Source organism: Protomyctophum bolini, assembly GCF_963924005.1.
Source record: "Protomyctophum bolini genome assembly, chromosome: 1".
In the NCBI taxonomy this organism is placed as follows: domain Eukaryota; kingdom Metazoa; phylum Chordata; class Actinopteri; order Myctophiformes; family Myctophidae; genus Protomyctophum; species Protomyctophum bolini.
The window spans coordinates 42,268,256-42,274,255 of NC_137862.1; positions in this window are offsets into that span (position 1 = coordinate 42,268,256).

Genomic DNA, 6,000 nt, shown 5'->3' on the forward strand with positions numbered 1-6,000 from the left:
TATGCTTTATCGCCCTTACAAGAAAGATAGACCATGAATATCTGTTGGTGTATGCTTTCCTGCTGTTGCATTTTTATTTGGTCTTATTGAATAAAAAAAATATTAAAAAAAGAACAAGGAAGGAAGTAAAAAAGAAATAAGTTAAAAGGAAGGGAATGAATGAGAAGGAAGAAAGGGAAGAAGTCAAATGGAAGGAAGGAATGGAGGAGTGAATACAGAAAGTGTAAACATCCCGCTTCCCCACTCTGTGCTACCCCCGCACCCCCTGCAGCCCCTGCATGCCTTCCCTTACATTATTGCTCCTTCTGCTCCTCATGTCTGTTAAGTCAGCATGACATTTTATGATGCCTGGATATTAAAAAACACTTTTCTATTATGTGCGAGAGGGAAGTGGAAACAGCCACGTTCATGTTAGGTAATTAGGGGAAGCAGGAGAGGGGATATATTTGAATGCAGGGGGGAGGCGACCAGGGGAATTGGTGTGTAATGTCCTACTGTCAAGAGCAGTTATACCTTTAACTCTGTACACAACACCCACCGTTAAGGCGGGAATTATTCTAAATCTCATTTTGTCATCGTTGATTCCCATGATTCATTTGCGCCACTTCACCTCCATGATGCAGAGAGTTTTTAGCAAGCAGCATGCAGGGCCGTGGCAGCTCACATTTGACTCGATTTGATTAAATGCACACATAAGGAAAGGTAATGAAATGGACTCTGCTCACAAATTCTGGAAAATTAAGTATAAGAGAGAGAATGAAAATATCTTGAAGGGAAGTGGATGTGTTTTTGGTTGCGACAGCTTTGCGATGCAATTTCACACATTTAATTCAATTCATTTGCTCATTAGATATTCAATAGTTTCTTGAAATATCCTCTAGTGTCTTTTATTTTAAGGAAGTGCCTGCATGGCGCCACTGGCAGAGTCCCACAGATCGACTGAGCAGATAGCTTTTAAAAAGCCACCCAGCGTTCTACACAGCCCCGATGTGGTCGGTGTATCCGTTTTCTGATTGTCACTGTAGAACTTTGATCAGCTTAGCGACCACAAAACCATGAGAGGTCCTTTTCATATGAAACGAAAGCTATAATAACAGGTTTACTTCCCCTGACTTGAATGCACATGCCCCCCTATTTAAGACAATATTACGTATAAGACACAGTTGTTGATCAAGGTTTGGTGCCTAGCTCATTTGCAGATCTCTGTCATGTTGTTGGAATGAGAAATGCACGCATGCACGCACGCACTCACAAACGCGCACACACATACACACATAGTGACAGTGTGATTTGTGATTTGTAACCATGACCTTAGGGTTAAGGTCCGCGTTGTGTCTTTTGGCTCTGCCCAGCTGTACTGTATGCTACATCTCTGTACAAAAACATTAAACAATATTTCCAGCCGTCCCCTCTAGGCCCCCAGCTCAATAACGGTTTGAGCCTGTGAGAGAAGTGAGTGGAGGTGGTTCAGACACCTCAGGGCCTCTGGGGCTAGCTCCGGGCTCTCCTCAGAACCGCACACCAGCACAGGGTCACACACTCAGGTTTGTTGCTTTTCGTTTTCTCCACAGCTCAGGGACAAAATGAAGCCTTAACCTCGTAATCTGTTCGACGAGTCCCCGGGTAGCACTTCTGGATTTAGTGCAGGGGAAATTACACTTCAGGAGTGAGGGTGAGAGTGGCGAGGAGAGGTGGAATCGCACTCGGGAACGTAGCCGATGAAAGATAAGCACTCACGGAACTGCTAGTTTGGAGTAAAGTTTTCAGCCTCCTCCATGATTACTCTTTCAAACATTGGTTAACCACTTAAACCTTACTTACATACATCATTGTAGGCTACACCTTTTTTGTCAAATGTCTGCCTATTTTCACATATTTTCGCCCATTATGACATGACATGTCCATAAAATGTTGGTGCCTAAATCAAGAAAGTTCAGAAGTAGAGCATTCTTCCGGGTGTGTCAAATGCCATTGAAATGTACAGTGGGGGCGGGGCAGTCCGTTCTCTAGTTTATATATAACTCTATTGAAATGTACAGTGGGGGCGGGGCAGTCCGTTCTCTAGTTTATATATAACTCTATGGTAAATGTACAGTGGGGGCGGGGCAGTCCGTTCTCTAGTTTATATATAACTCTATGGTAAATGTACAGTGGGGGCGGGGCAGTCCGTTCTCTAGTTTATATATAACTCTATGGTAAATGTACAGTGGGGGCGGGGCAGTCCGTTCTCTAGTTTATATATAACTCTATGGTAAATGTACAGTGGGGGCGGGGCAGTCCGTTCTCTAGTTTATATATAACTCTATGGTAAATGTACAGTGGGGGCGGGGCAGTCCGTTCTCTAGTTTATATAACTATTGAAATGTACAGTGGGGGCGGGGCAGTCCGTTCTCTAGTTTATATATAACTCTATGGTAAATGTACAGTGGGGGCGGGGCAGTCCGTTCTCTAGTTTATATATAACTCTATGGTAAATGTACAGTGGGGGCGGGGCAGTCCGTTCTCTAGTTTATATATAACTCTATGGTAAATGTACAGTGGGGGTGGGGCAGTCTGCTCTCTAGTTTATATATAACTCTATGGGTGGCGTTGACGTGCGACCCAGTAACCAGTGCTGTGATTGGACGTGCTGCCTATCGGGATGCCTATATCAGGACGCAAATCGAACGGCGCTTATTCGGTTCAATCGAATTTGCAACGTTCGGCACGGCAACTCGCTCACTTTAGCTCGCTCAGTGGTGCCACGTGGCTAACACTTTACTGCGGAGCCCTCCAGGGCAGAAGGTGGCCCCAGTGCCAGAGAAAACCGCACAAAAGGCATAACAGACGGGTCACTTCCACCCGCCCCGGAAGTGGTTAGTCCTGTAAAATCTTACAACAATGGTGATCAGCGCAGCGCGGATTTATGGAATAATAGGCTATATAAACATGGCATCTTATGTCATTCTGAGCATAAATAAGACTAATAACCCTGTGCGCGTGCACATGTACCACGGATTACGGATGCAAAAAATATATACATATTTTTTAAAGTTTTTTTTAATGAAATCGTCGATGCCTCAGGTGATCTTTATACCTTTTCACGAGATCTATCGTGAAAAGCATGGCTTGGGTTAAGTTAGCTTGAGACGGCGAGCCTCCGTCGTGATCAAAATCTATACTTTATCGGCCGAAAAAATACTCAGTGCAAGCGGTTTAGGTTTATATCGTGTATGATTTGTAGCAGAAACTCCTAATTGTGTGATAACACACGTTCCACCAATCAGAGACATTCCCTGCTACACTTTAGGATTGTGGGTGTAGTATTTTTAGTATTTTTCAATGACACTGCAAAGTAAACATGTTTTTAGATTGATTGCATACTGACATGTGGCTTCTATACAGACAGAGGATATCGCATTGTTTTACAACCACATAGCTCGTAGCAAGTGGTCCCATTGTTTTCATATTATAGCTGAACATAAAATAAGCTCTTGCGAAAATAATAAAATATGCTTTAGAAAAATGTGAAAGATTTTGACAATAGTGACACGGCCAAAACAGGCCCCCTGGGGCCTCCCCGGGGACCGCAGCTGTCACTTTGAAAACCACTGCCCAAAGCCATTACTAACAGTGTTGATTTCATCGACTAATACTATGACAAAAACATTTTCGTAGACCTTTTTTCACTGACGAAAACTAAACCAAAACTACATGAAAACTAAGCTATGATGACTAAAACTATAACTGACTATAAATATATTGCCAATTTCGTCAACAAATAAAAACTAGGATGGGACTATAAGAGATCCATTAATTTTACACTATTTTCAGTGTAATTGTGTAAAATCCACCATTACGACGGCATCAAGGCCCGCCAAAACACATGTTAGTCGACAAAATCAACTGTAGATTTAGTCGACTAAAAATAGACTAACACTAAAACATTCCAGGTGAATAAAATGTATGAATAAAACTAAATGAAAACTATATAAAAAAACTATGACTAAAACTAAAAGAAAAGTTTGCTGTCAAAACCAACAATGATCACTATCAGTATATATGGGCAGTTGGACATGAAAATAAAATAAGATACCAGCATCGATCTGTGTTTGCTTTCATACAATTTGCTCGATGATGCTTTTAGTTTGAGTGTCGAGGCGACGTTTAATGTGACAGACGTCTCTGAGCCACCTGTCATGGAGTGGCCTGGGGGGGTATATTTTATCCTATACTCCTGCCCCTCTCTTTGGAACCCGGCTCAGGCCGTCCAGCCCACTCAGGCTGCTACACAATCAGCCCTCTGTTCTACAGACTCAGGGTGGGTCCCCCACTCCCCCTCCTCCACCCCCTTCACTGTGAAAACAACCTAACCTCAAATACACTCTCTCTTGCGTACACACATGTGTGAATGCACACATACACACACCCTAAAAACCACTGCCCCACCACGCTGCGACAGGACCTATGGGGAACATAGCGCTGTTCCTGCCACTTACCATTATGGCGCTGCCCGTCTGCCTCATTGAAAACACCTGTGGCCATGTGTTGTGTGTATGTTAGCGTGCGTTTGACGGGCACGCACGTGTATCTCTGTTTGGCTGCTTAATGCTGGAGATGGATGTAAATGTGGGGCCGGCTGACATGCCTCCCTCCCTCTCTGGGTGTGATTGTGCATACAGACATGAACTCCATCAAAGGGCTGGCGCTGAGGGGGTTGGCAGGATACACCACTCCTGCTATTTCAAGCCCCCCCCCGACACCCCCAACCACCCACCCACCCTTCCTCTTTGCCTACCACTCAGACCTATTTACGCAAGCAGCCAGTATGAAAGCTCTTAACACTGCCACGGTCTGACTATTTACTCCCGGCGTCTGTGTTGTAACTGCAGTCACGAAGGCAGAGAGCGTGTCTGTACCGTGGCAGAGAATGGAGTTCCACCGCTCCCGGGGAGTCACATGAATCATGGCTCGGCTTGCCATCGTACTCAACACCTCAGCCACCATCTGTGACAACAGGGGGGGGAAAAAAATCACCTTGCGTGAAAATTACCCCCGCTCTCCTATTGTGTGTGATGACACTGGAGGATCCTTCCTATAATGTATAATGATGAAAATGTTCTGCCACCCTGACAAGGCACTGCAGTTCTCTGGCTCCAGTGTATAAGAAGGCCCAAGAGCCGACATATGGTTGGGAGTATTGCGGCCGACATTGACGTATGGCGCGTCGAGTCAAGGCGCGGGCTCACATCGAGAGGGAGGCTCGTCCAAACCACTTACTCTATAGATCATCAGAGACAGAAGAGCTCTCCCTCGGCCTGTATCGTCTCTCCCCCCGAGTGGGTGTTCTCTTGTCAGAAATGAAAATAGAAAGAGAGCATAGAGAGAGAGAGAGAGAGAGAGAGAGAGTGTGTGTGTGTGTGTGTGTGTGTGTGTGTGTGTGCGTGTGTGTGTGTGTGTGTGTGTGTGTGTGTGTGTGTGTGTGTGTGTGTGTGTGTATGTGTGTGCGTGCGTGCGTGCGTGCGTGCATGAAACTGATACAGACAGGGGAGCCTCGGTGGGCCTAATACAACTTACTTAGACCACACACGTGCACGTAAAAATAATCATGTCTACATACGGTGCATACAGGCGCAGACAGAGCCGCAAACATATACACAAACTGCACACACGTACACACACACACCAAGACAACACAAAATGACAAGCACACATGCAGGCCAAGAAACACAGCCTTCCAGTTTCGCCATATCCCCTTTCAGCGACAGATCGAGAGACCAAACGAGCCTCAACATTTTCCACGGCTGGGTGCGCTGGTTAAATGCTCTCAGAAGTGATTTGGCTTTGATGAGCTGTGTTAAGTGATCTAATAATCACACTGCTGCATGTTTGCCAGAGCGCTTGCTTGCCCACGTCGCCCCTCGCTGCCAGCACCCACGCCCTCGCGGGAGCCTCGGCCAAATAAACAGATCCCCTTTCGAAAAGGCAGGGGTTCTGGTAATAAGGGGGCCGCGGGTGGGT